A 12692-nucleotide genomic window follows, 5' to 3' on the forward strand; every position below is an offset into this window, starting at 1 on the left:
CGTTGCTACCTGGTGATCCTCCCTGCATTCCTGGTTCCTGCTCTTCATTCTTCCCTGTTCCAGTTCTCCTGTTCCATGTTACTGATTCCTATTGCCTTTGGACTGCCTACTCGGACACGACCACTGCTTTGCTTGACCACATCATTGACTCTCTCCAAACCCAGACCTCTGCATTGCCTGCTACACCGCTGCCTCTCTCCAAGCCCAGACCTCTGCATTGGCTGACTATGCCGTTGCCTCTCTCCAAGCCCAGACCATTGAATTTGCCTGACCATGCCGTTGACTCTCTCCAAGCCCAGACCTCTGCATTGCCTGACTACACCACTTCCTCTCTCCAAGCCCAGACCTCTGCATTGCCTGACTACGTATTGACTCTCTCCTTGTCCAGACCTCAGCCTGTCTTGCCACTGCTTTCTGATTGCCACTGGCCCTGACTTCAGCTTGCTCATGATGCTCCATCTGTTTATGTCCTGGACTTGGCTTACTCAGGCTTCGGCCTGTTCTTGCTCGGGCGCCCCCTTCTGACTCTGTTCCTATTGGTGCCCAGGACTCCGTCTCGTCCAGTACAGACTTCTTCTCATCACTGTTGCTGCCTCTGGGCTGACCCTTTGATCCATCCATCAACGACATCATACGGAGGCCCATCTAAGCCCAGCCGGTCCCAGTACCCAAAGGCTCAACCCGCAGGGAACGAGGGCTGGTATTGGTGAAGCGCCAGCCGGCCTCTGTCCTTCAGCCCACTCCACCTGCCAACGGTGGGGACCCGTAGGATCCTTCCTAAAGGTAGCGTCAACCCCACCTTGGTCCAAGGGTCCACCTCCGGCACAACAGTACTGGAAGGAAATGTCAAAGACAAAATCCAGAAATAGTTGTTGCAATCATGGGTCTAAAACTCTCGTTTTATTTTTATTACAATTGTTTTTATTTCCAATATTTTTTATAAAGTCTCTCTCATTAACTACCTAAATTGATTTGGACTTCCATTAAAAACAGCAGAGTACCCAGTAATGAATAAAAATGTTGTTTGAAAAATCCATTTATCTTGAAGTCAAGTTAAAGTTTCTCATTAACATCTTCTTTTGCATATATTTTAAATCTTGATTATCTTTTAAATATCACAAAGTAGCCAAGAATATGAAAAGCACTTATTTTTAGAGCTTCTCTTATATTTTGTTGCCTTTGTTTTCACAAAAACGCCAAATTTCACTAAATAGCTGCGTCAGGGTTTGTGAATGATTCTACAAAAGACAATATTAAAACAATTATTAAGCACAATCTTTTATTGTGAAACATATTCTACATACACTTACCTATACTGCTTCTGCTTTGCAGACTCTGAAAATGTCCATCTTGACTATGCATACATTACCGAGTGATGGTTTGGCATTTACTCTATATACTACATGTATCCAATCAGAACCACGAGACATATTCAGAATCGACCAATCACAAACATTCACCGATGTTTAATACTACTTCCTGTTCTTTGGCTATATTTGAAGACTGAATATCCCATATCCAATATATACTCTTTTCATGAATTTAAAATTATCGCTGACCAATAAATACCCCCCTTTTTTTAGACTTGATTATGAATCTTCTTCCTTTGACACAATCATATTGGTATATTTGTCACCAGTGCAAATTCAATGAATATTCAAATTAAAATATTCCATTCTATCTTTGCATTCAATCCCATGGGTTCTTCAGCCTTTAATCTGAAAATCCACTTTTTCTCTAATCTATATAATTGCCTCTTTCTGTTGCTGCCTCTTGCTTGCAGTATGCTGTCTATCGCAAACCATCTGAGTTCATCAACTGAATGTAAATTAGACAAGCAGTGCTGTATCAATGGAGCATTTTCCTTGGCATTCCTTATACAACTTTTGTGTTCTCAAAGTCATATCCTCAATTTCCCTTTAGATTTTCCCACATACATTTTATTACATGAACATTTTATTATATAAACCACAAATGATGATGTACATGTTGTAAAATATTGTAGTTGGAAAATACGTTTGGTCTCTTCATGCTCAAACTCTTTTAATTGTAAGGTTTGTTTGCATACCTCACAATGTCCACTCTTGAAACACTTCCGTAGTTTGTTTCCATTCAAAGCTGAGGAATCTTCCAATTTGGAATCATGTAATGTAGCAGGGCACAATATTTCTCTTAAATTACGTGATATAGAAAACGCCAGTCTAAAATCAACATGTTCAAAAATGGCACCATTTGAACCATTTGCCAGTGTGTTCTCATGCTTCTGACAATTTTTCTTGATATTGGAGAAAATCTACTAACACATGTTGCTGTTTATGAGTTATCTTTGCTATGAGTATGTGATAACAAACTATCCCAATCACTATAAAGAGCTATTTTTTGTGCCCGTTTTATACATTTGGAAGGATATCCTCATGATTTTAACTTAGCAGATAATATCTCAGACTCATGTCTAAAAATCTGCACTGGCAAATAGTTGAAATGGTGCCAGTTTTTGAACATGTTGGAGAGGGATGGGGTCTTTGTATGATGTGAATTTATGATCCACTGTTCTTAATGGCTCATACAACATTGCATTCTAATATTGAAAGCAATACCTGCCATGACCTGGAGGCTTTGAAGAACAAATTTCACTTTTTCTGGAGGAAGTAGCCAGGCCTCCTGGATTAGATCTGCTGGTAACTCTGGGCTCCAGAGAGCAAGTGTTTATCTAATGAAGTGGACCTGTTTGTATTAACAATAGCTATATTACTGGTTTAAATTTCCAACAGTGATTTGGACACTTAGCCCATAGATATTAGAGTTAATTTTCCAATTGAAACAATGCACATAATTTCCTTTGGCAACTGATTTATTCAAGTATGCATTTTAAAATGTATTACTAACAAAAATGGCTAGAAGCAAGGCACTGAAGAAAAAAATTACATTACTTGAAAAATTATGCCACAATACACTAGAAATGTAAAACCATACACTGTAAAGTCATATCAACAAAGCAATATAAACTTTCAGTGCCTTGGGATATATGGATTCTTGAGTAAAGCATACAAAGTTTCTATTTCCTGATCCTTTCCTCTCTGTCATAGTAGGTATGTAGAGTAGAAAAGTAGCATCTTTTTGACTACCAGCTTGTTGAACTTTAGTATTATCACTAATGTTCTTTCACATCAGTGTGAACACATTCATTGGTCATGGCTAGTAAGCTCTCTGTTGCATCGGGCCTGCAGGAGCACGGCGGTTAGCCACGTCATAGATTGGGGGGTCTTCCTTGGCATCGGAGTTGGAGGTAAAAGTGGGACCACTGAATGCAACAGAAGCATCCATTTATATTAAGGTGATATGCAGACCTGCTTCACAGGCAGAAGAAATGGATAGGGATTTATTGGAGAAATTTCACAAAATCGCTTTGAAAGGGGAATTGCTATTGATAGATTATTTCAATCTGCTGGATATTGATTGAGACATCCCAACTGCAGTGTCTTCTAGAAGCAGGGAGATCTTGGATTCTCTACAGGGTAAACAGTTCTGTCAACTAGTAACAAAACCTACATAAAAAGGTGCAGTACTGGACCTGGTGATTACCAATGAGGACAGTGTTTTGATATTATAGTGAATGATGATCTAGGTAGTTCAGTATTAGAGTGCAGGTGGTGATGGTTCATGGTGCAGGTGGAAGGTTCATGGTGCAGGTGGAAGGGGAAATCTAGCGGAAATAGAAGAGCAGTGGGCAAAACTGAAAGGAGATAATGTAAGGGCAACAAACATTCTTATTAGGAAAGTAAGTAAAAGTAAGCAGAAAAAAGGCCATTATGGTTTTCTAAAGAAGTAGCTAAAAAGGTAAGGGATAAAATGTTAGCATTCATAAACTACAAGTGATTGATGCTTTTCTTGCTTTAGGTTTAAAACAGATAATAAGTGGTCCTACGCTAAAAGCAGGACACACATTAGATCTCATTTTTATTAATTCCAAAGTTACAATTAGATCCCCCACCACTCAAACACTGGTCCCATGGTCAGATCATTTTCTGATTCAAGCTAACATGTTACTTAATACAAACACAGGTCCATTAAACACCAATCTCGTAACCTTTTCCTTTCGTCCATCATTTAATTTGGAAGAACTTGAAGTCCAGCTCCAATCCGAGTTTCAGAACATAGACTTTTCAAGCTCAGAACACACGACCACCTCTTAGTTTAGTGTGACCAGATCGATTGCGGATAATCTAAACCCTATGGGGTGGATTTTCAAAGGGTTACGCGCGTATATTACGCGTGTAACCCTGAAAACCCGCTCCTGCGCGCGCCAAGCCTATTTTGCATAGGCTCGGTGATGCGCGCAAGCCCCGGGACATGCGTATGTCCCGGGGCTTGAAAAAAGGGGCGGGGTATGGGCAGTCACTACCCACTGAAACACGCCTACAGTCAAATTTAAAAATATTCAAAAAAAAGATTAAAACCTGGTTTTTTTGAAGGCTTTTAATGATTCCCATTGAGGCACTCATATGCCTCAGCCTGTTACTTTTATGTTTTTCAAATTTTTAAGATCCATTTCATTTTATTTTGAAATTATATTCATTTCACTAACTACTATTCTTCCTCGCTTTTAAGCTCTCGAGTATAATCTTAATGTATTTTTAGACTTATTGTACTGATATTGTTATGTTATTTTATCATAATTTTACTTTAATAATATATATTTTATTTTATTGTAATTTTATTGCTGTTGTAAACCATTGTGATGGCTACACCAAATGAGGGTATATAAATTCAGTAAAAAAAATAAATCACAGAAAAAGAAAGAAAGGCAACAATATCTGGAAAATCTTACTTAGAGAAGCTAGGAAAGAAGTCAGGAGACCAAAGATGCAAATAGAAAGCATTGCAAAAATGGTAAAAAGAGGGACTAGATTTTTCTTAGATATGTTAGTGATAGGAGGAAGTGTAAAAGTGTCATTGTGAGATTTTGGGACATAAGGAATATGAAGAGGCTGATGAGTTAAAAGCAAAATTGATTATCAAATATTTCTGTTTGGTGTTCATTGAGAAAAGGCCAGAAATAGGACCACAGAAAATGGACACAAATAGGATTGGTACATCTCAAATAATTTTTAGAAGACTGTGCTCATGAGGAGCTAGCAAAACGAAAAGTAGATAAAGCAATGGGACTAGATAGGATACATCCGAGGGTCTTAAGGAAATTTAGAGAATTTCTGGCAGCTCATTGGCTGATCTTTTCTTTTGAATGACTGGAGCGAGGCAGATGTAGTAATATTTCACAAAAATAAAAGAAGGCTGAGAAATACAGGCTGGTTAGTCTGACCTCTGTGGAAAGTAAATAAATGGAATCACTGCTAAAACAGAGGATAGTACAATTTCTGGAATCAAATGGATTAGAAGATTCAAAACAGTATGCTTTTACCAGAGGTTGGTCTTATCAGATATATCATATCAGTTTCTTTGACTGGATGATCAAAGAGTTGGATCAGGAGAGAGCACTAGATGTAGTACGATTGGGGTTAAATTTTAAAAGCCAGATTTACACGCGCAGGGGACTTGCGTGCCGGCGCGCCTATGTTGCATAGGCTGGGGGCATTCCGGGGGCGTGGACGAGGCCTCCAAAACAGCCCCCGGGCCGGGGAATGGTTTCGGAGCAGCCTTGAAGGGAACGGGGAAAGTCATTGGGGCTTCCCTCAGGCTCGACGCACACAACAAATCTACGCCCATGCGTATGTTTTAAGATCTGCCCCTTGGATTTTAGTAAAGCCTTTGACATGGTTCTGCATAGATGCCTTATGAAGTAACATACTGGGTTAGAAACTATTTGAGTGGAAAGTGACAAATGGTGGTGGAAAATGGAGTTCACTTTGGAGAAAGGCGTTATTAGTGGTGTTGCACAGGGCTTGGCCCTTGGACTGGTTCTTTTCAAAATTTTCATAAGCAATATTACGGAAGGACTATTGGGAAAGGGTTGTCTTTTTGAGGATGTTAACAAAATTTGCAACATGATAGACATACAGGAAGATGTGGAAAACAAAGAGGGATCTAGTGTAGCTTAAGGAATGGTCTAGAATCTAGCAACTAAGATCTATCGCTAAAAATGCATAGTCATGTTTTAAGGATACAAAAATCAATGGATCAGTACAGTCTAAGGAGTGAAATTATTTTATGCACAAAACAAGAACAGGATCTGAGGTTGATCATATCTGATGATCTTATGGTAGAGAAACAGGTGGATAGGGTGATGGCAAAAGCCAGAAAAATGCTTGGGTGCATTGAGAGGAATGGTCGGCAGAAAAAAAAGGAGGTGATATTGCCTCTGTATACAGAAAGTCCCTGGTAAAACCTCATTTGGAATACTGTGTATAATTCTAGAAATTGCATCATCAAAAGGATATAAACTGTATGGATTCAGTCCAGGAGGTGCCATCTAAAATGATCAATGGTTTTTGTTATAAAGCATATGGAAGCAGACGTAAAGATCAAAACATATATTCCCTAGAGGAAAGGTGGGATGGGGAGATATGATAGAGATGTTTAATTACCTCCAAATGATCAATACAGAGGAGGCAGGTTTCTTTCAAAAGAAAGGAGGCTCTAGAACAAAGGGTCATGGGATGAGTGATAACACTGAGAAGTAATCTAAGAAAATATTTTTTTACACAAAGGGCCAGATTTTCACAAAGGGCCCGAAAACATGCCCGAAGTTCCCCCTGCGTGCGCCAAGCTTATGTTGAGTAGGCTTGGCGGCGCACGCAAGCCCCGGGACGGGCATAAGTCCCGAGGCTTTCCTGGGGGGGCGTGTCGGGGGCTTGTCACGGCAGCACGTCATTTGGGGGCGGGGCCGCGGGTGTGGTTCCGGCCTGGGGGCATTTCGGAGGCGTGGCCGAGGCCTCCGAAATGGTTCCCGGGCCTGGGAATCGTGCGCCGGCGGCTGGCCTGGCATGCGCAAGTTACGCCTGCCTCGGGCAGGCGTAACTTGTGCAACAAAGGTAGGGGGGGTTAGGTAGGGCTGGGAGGGTGGGTTAGGTAGGGGAAGGGAGGGGAAGGTGCGGGGGGGTGGAAGGAAAGTTCCCTCCGAGGCCGCTCCGATTTCGGAGCGGCCTCAGAGGGAACGGAGGTAGGCTGCGCGGCTCGGTGTGCGCAGGCTGCCGATTTTGCACAGCCTTGCGCGCGCCGATCCCGAATTCTAACAGATACACGTGGCTACTCGCATATCTATTAAAATCCCACGTACTCTTGTTTGTGCCTGGTGCGCGAACAAAAGTACGCATGCGCAAATTTGTAAAATCTACCCCAGATTGTGGTGGATGCATGGAACAGCCTCCCAGTGGAGGTGGTAGAGACAAGAACAGTATCACATTTTAAGAAAGCATAGGACAATCACAGAGGACCTCTCTGATGGAATTGTAAGGATTGCAGAACAGAGTAGTTGGTGTGGACAGGCAGACTAGATGATCTTAATCTGCCATGATGTTTCTATGTAGTTGTTTACTCAAGTGTGAAAATCCTACCATTTAGCCTCTTATGAATCCTTTAGGCCTTTGAGTTCTTCAGCTGGATAAATTGTATGTAATTCAATAGTCAAAAAAGTAGGCACTCAAAATGTTTTCCAGATAGGTATTTAATACAATTGGTTAAGTATTTTATCCAGGTATCAGCAGTTTATCTGTGTCAGCACTAATTGAATTTGAGTTTGCAACTTGCTCTTATAGCAATATTGAAAGTGACTGCAATTGTGCTTCAGCACCAGGATCCTGACTCAAGGGACTGTATTTCTCAAGGTGGGTGGGTGGAGGCTAGGGTGTGAGGCAGGAAGAGAAGGGGCACCTAAGGTCATTTTTAGTGGAGCCAGGGAGAAGAAGTGGACCTGCAGACTTCAGCACATTTTATTAATGTACTTTTGGAAGGGTTTGGGGGGGGGGGGGGGGTACTTAGCCTGGTATGGCCATATGTTAAATATTAGGGGAGAGGAGAATCAGGCTGTATGCCCGCACTGCACTTTATTTTTAAACAGTGACACTTAACCGGTTATATTTTTTTTAATATAGCCAGTTAAGTCTCAAGTTATCCCGCCACACGAAGCTGGATAACTTAAAACCTAACAGGATATATTCAGGCTTAGGGCCTGATTCACTAAGGCATTCTGTGTCTATTCTTAGCCGGTTAGGTTTTAACATTATCTGGCTATATGAAGCCAAATAACTTTAGGAGAGTATGTTCAGCAAAAAGCCTATTAGGGAGTCAGTTGGGCCGCTAGATGACGAAGGGATAAAAGGGGTGCTCAGGGAAAACAAGGAGACAGAACAACTAAATTATTTCTTTGCCTCTATCTTTACTGAGGATGATGTTGGGGTCATACCCACAGTGGCAGCATTTTTTATGGTGATCACTCTGAGCAACTAAATGAAATCACTGTGAAACTGGAGGATGCAAAAAAAATTAGATTGATAGACTAAACTGTGACCAGATGATATTCACCCCAGAGTTGTGAAGGAATTCAAACATGAAATTGCAGACCTGTTTCTGGTGATATGGAACCTATCAATTAAAATAGTCATGGTACCAGATGATTAGAGGGTGGCCAATGTGACAATTTTTAAAAATGGCTCCAGGGATGATCTGGGAAACTATATATAGACTTGTGAGCCTCACGCCAGTGCTGGGCAAAGTGGTAGAAGTTATTCTTAAAAACAAAATTACTGACCACATAGATGTGGTTTAATGGGGGAGAGTCAACATGGTTTTTGGAAAGGGAAGTCTTGCCTTACCTGTTTACTAGATTTTTCAATGGTATAAATAAGTATGCAGATAAAGGTGAGCAAATTGATATAGTATATTTGGATTTTCAGAAGGCATTTGACAAAGCCTCTTATGAAAGACTCCTGAGGAAATTTGGAAGTCATGGGATTGGAGGAAGTGTCCTATTATGGATTGGAATTGGATAAAAGACAGGAAACAGAGGGCAAGACTAAATGGTCAGTTTTCCAAATCAAGAAAAGTCATTAGTGGAGCGTTCCAGGGGTCTGCGCCAAGACCTGTGCTATTTAGTAGAGATGTGAATCGTGTGCCAGATCGTCTTAACGATCAGATTCGGCTGGGGGGGGGGGGGGAAATCTGATCGTTAAGATATGTGAATTGGAATCGTTTCCGATTCCAATTCACATCGCTAATTTTTTTTTTAGGGAGGCCCGCGCCGCTAAAAAAAAAAAAAACCACCCTACCCTTTAAATCGACCCCCCCAAAACCTTTTAAAATTACCTGGTAGTCCAGGGGGGCCTCAGGGGGGCCTCGGGGAGAGATCCAGGGGGGCCTCGGGGAGAGGAGAGATCCAGGGGGGCCTCGGGGAAAGATTTCCCGTTCCCAGGCATCAGCTGTTCTAAAAGAAAAATGGCGCCGATGCCCCTTTGCCCTTACCATGTGACAGGGTATCCATGCCATTGGCCGGCCCCTGTCACATGGTAGGAGCACTGGATGGCCGGCGCCATCTTTAAAGATGGCGCCGGCCATCTTTACTCATCAGCCTATAGGCTGATGAGTAAAGCCTATAGACTGATGAGTAAAGATGGCCTATAGGCCGGCGCCATCTTTAAAGATGGTGCCGGCCATCCAGTGCTCCTACCATGTGACAGGGGCCGGCCAATGGCACGGATACCCTGTCACATGGTAAGGGCAAAGGGGCATCGGCGCCATTTTTCTTTTAGAACAGCTGATGCCTGAGAACGGGAAATCTTTCCCCGAGGCCCCCCTGGATCTCTCCTCTCCCCGAGGCCCCCTGGATCTCTCCCCGAGGCCCCCCGAAGCCCCCCTGGACCACCAGGTAATTTTAAAAGGTTTTGGGGGGGTCGGGAGGGGGGGTCGATTTAAAGGATCGGGTGGTTGGTTTTTTTTAGCGGCGCGGGCCTCCCTAAAAAAAAAAGGGTCGGGAGGGTGGGGGAGGCTAAGGGGGGTCAATTTAAAGGGTTGGGTGGGTTGGTTTTTTTATCAGGCCATCGGCGCCATTTTAATTAGTGGCAGCCAAAATGGCGCCGATGGCCCGAGAGCAGGAGATCGCGCCAGGACCCCCCCCCCCCCCCCCCCCGGACCACCAGGTAACTTAACATTTTGGGGGGGTTTGGGAGGGTGGGGGAGGGTAAGGAATTGGTTTTAAAGGGTCGGGGTGGGTTTAGGGGTTGTTTTGGTGTACCGGTTTTCCCGCCCTCCCCCAAATAATTCCCGTGCCCTATTTAACGATACAATACAAATGCCCCTGACGATAAATCGGGGGCATTTGTATTGTATCGTGCACTCTAACGATTTAGAACGATTTTAAAATTATCTGACGATAATTTTAATCGTTCAAAAACGATTCACATCCCTACTATTTAGTATATTCATAAATGATCTAGAGAAAGGAACTAGTGAGGTGATCAGGTGTGCAGATGACACAAAGTTGTTTCAAGTCATTAAAACAGCAGCGGATTGTCAGGAACCACAGAAAGACCTTGTGAGACCAGGAACCTGGCTTCTAACTGGCAGATGCAATTTAAAGTGGACAAGTGCAAAGGAATGCATGTAGGAAAATAATCCCAACTACAGGTACATGATGCTAGGTTCCGTGTTAGGAGTCACCACTTCAGAATCCTTGTGGACAATCCCTTGAAATATTTGATTAAGTATATGGAAACAGTCAAAAAAGCAAATAGAATGTTAGGAATTATTTGGAAAAGAACAGAGAACAAAACTGAGAATATACTGTATAATGCCTTTGTATATATCCATGGTGCGACTGCACCTTGAAAACTGTGTGCAGCTCTGGGTTGCCCCATCTTAAAAAAGATAGAGGACTTAGAAAAAGTATAAAGAAGTGCAACAAAAATGATAAAGGGGATGGAAAAGCTCCCTTGTGGAAAAAAAGAACAAACAGATTATGGCTCTTTAGCCTAGAAAAAAGATGACAGAGGGGATATGATTGAGATTTATGAAATCATGAGTGGGGTGGAACGGGTAAATTGGGAAAGGTTATACCTTTTGATGCATGGGAATTAACCGTCAGACACTCAGAGACACGAGTGCAGTCATCATCCTGTGTATGAAGGGCACAAACAATTCTTTAAGATTATATACAAATTTAACATACTAGAGTGCTGCTGGGGAAGGATGGGTGGCAGGTGGCAGGGTGCCTGGAAATGTGGCAGGGTTACCAGCTTCCTAGGAATATTATCACATTTCTAGGAAGCCTGACTGCAGCATTTCAAATCACTAAAAGGGCCAGGCTCCCACTTAGGAAAACTTCAGGTGGAACCCCATTGCCTTGGCACGCTCAGAGATTTGCCCCGTTCTGTGCCATGCCTTGAGGATGGTGGGAGAGCACCATCTCGTTGCTCACCACAGGCAGCAGATTGTCTTTTGCAACTCCTGACTGGCTCTCACCGTTGATCTCTGATACATTTGCATACAGCAATGTCATTTACCCTTCTACCCAATAATATTGCTTTTTTATTTTATTTTCCAGTTATGATTTCAACCCTCGTTTCCATCCTGCACTTCTCAACAGTCCTTGGTTTCTGCTGTGACCCAGTTGCTGAACCATCTACTGGATACATGTGCTAATTCCATCAGATGTATTGAAATAGCTATAGAAGACTACAAACAGGTAAATCAAAACCATTAAGACCTTGCATTCTTAAACTCATGATCAGAATTGTCACTTGGAACTGTTAATTTAAATTAAGCCATAAGTTTCTGAGCCCAAATACCATCAAACAAGTTAATCTGTGGTCCTTCAAGTTAGTTATAAATAACATTATTTATAAACAACAAAGCAAAATGGTTTTCCACGTCTTGCTGCTTAAGCACTACACTCAATTACCAGGTCAACAAGCTCCCCCTTCCAACCTCCATGATGAATCTTCACTTTTAGAAACTCTGGGTTCCAATATGATTGAAGGAAAGTTGGCACTATTTGGTTGCCAGAGGGGTATATGGTTTAGGAGAACTTTGCTAGCTGAGAATGCTCGCATGCCCCACATTTGATTTATTCCTACAGTGCATCCTACAATGCATCCCAAATTTGATTTGTTCCCACAGTGCATCCCAGAGAAATAACTCCTAGATCTTTGGGAGGATGTTCCTCACAAAAGGGGCTGTAAGATCCAGTTTGGATTGTAAGACCCAAGTGATCTTGAACTGGCAATCTAAGGCTTCCCAAAGCATTAAAGAGTAAGCAAATCAGCTACCTGGTGCTCCTTGTTTTCCACCATGCTCACTACCCTAATCAAGGATAATTTCATACTGTAGGCAGGTTCTTTTCCTTAGATGACATACAGTTTCCAGGGTATCAGGACATTAGTGAACATATTTTAACTCTGTGCTATGAACAGCAGAGTATTGCAAGTTTTGCTTGCAGTCATATTCTATGCCAGCAGAGGTCAGTGCAGAGAGAAAGAAAGCAGATAGAACTCAGGGTGCATAGAGCTATAGCAGAAAATCTAAATTAATTTTTTTTGCTTCAGTCTTTACTGAGTAGAATGTTGGGGAGAAACTCACACACCTTAAGCATCCTTTTATTTATTTATTTTTACTTATTTATATTTAACAAATATCACTACATAAATGCTCACAGCAATTTTAAGCAACACAATAAAATACAATTAAAATCCAAATCTTAAAACCCCACCCACAGACCATGATACCAAAAATTAAATACCTAACAT

The 12692-nt window shown here is 42.0% G+C and overlaps 1 protein-coding gene across 3 annotated transcripts in view; it reads left to right on the top strand.

Annotated features, from left to right (window-relative positions):
- Window positions 1–12692, top strand: part of CHRM2 (cholinergic receptor muscarinic 2) — a 395804-nt gene that overhangs the window by 231587 nt on the left and 151525 nt on the right. For all 3 annotated transcript variants that reach the window (XR_003858614.1, XM_029615737.1, XM_029615738.1), the window contains one exon: window positions 11492–11632. The gene's annotated coding sequence lies outside the window, so the exon portion shown is untranslated. The remainder of the gene's footprint in view (window positions 1–11491; window positions 11633–12692) is intronic.

Source organism: Rhinatrema bivittatum, chromosome 9 (genome assembly GCF_901001135.1).
Source record: "Rhinatrema bivittatum chromosome 9, aRhiBiv1.1, whole genome shotgun sequence".
Lineage (NCBI taxonomy): Eukaryota > Metazoa > Chordata > Amphibia > Gymnophiona > Rhinatrematidae > Rhinatrema > Rhinatrema bivittatum.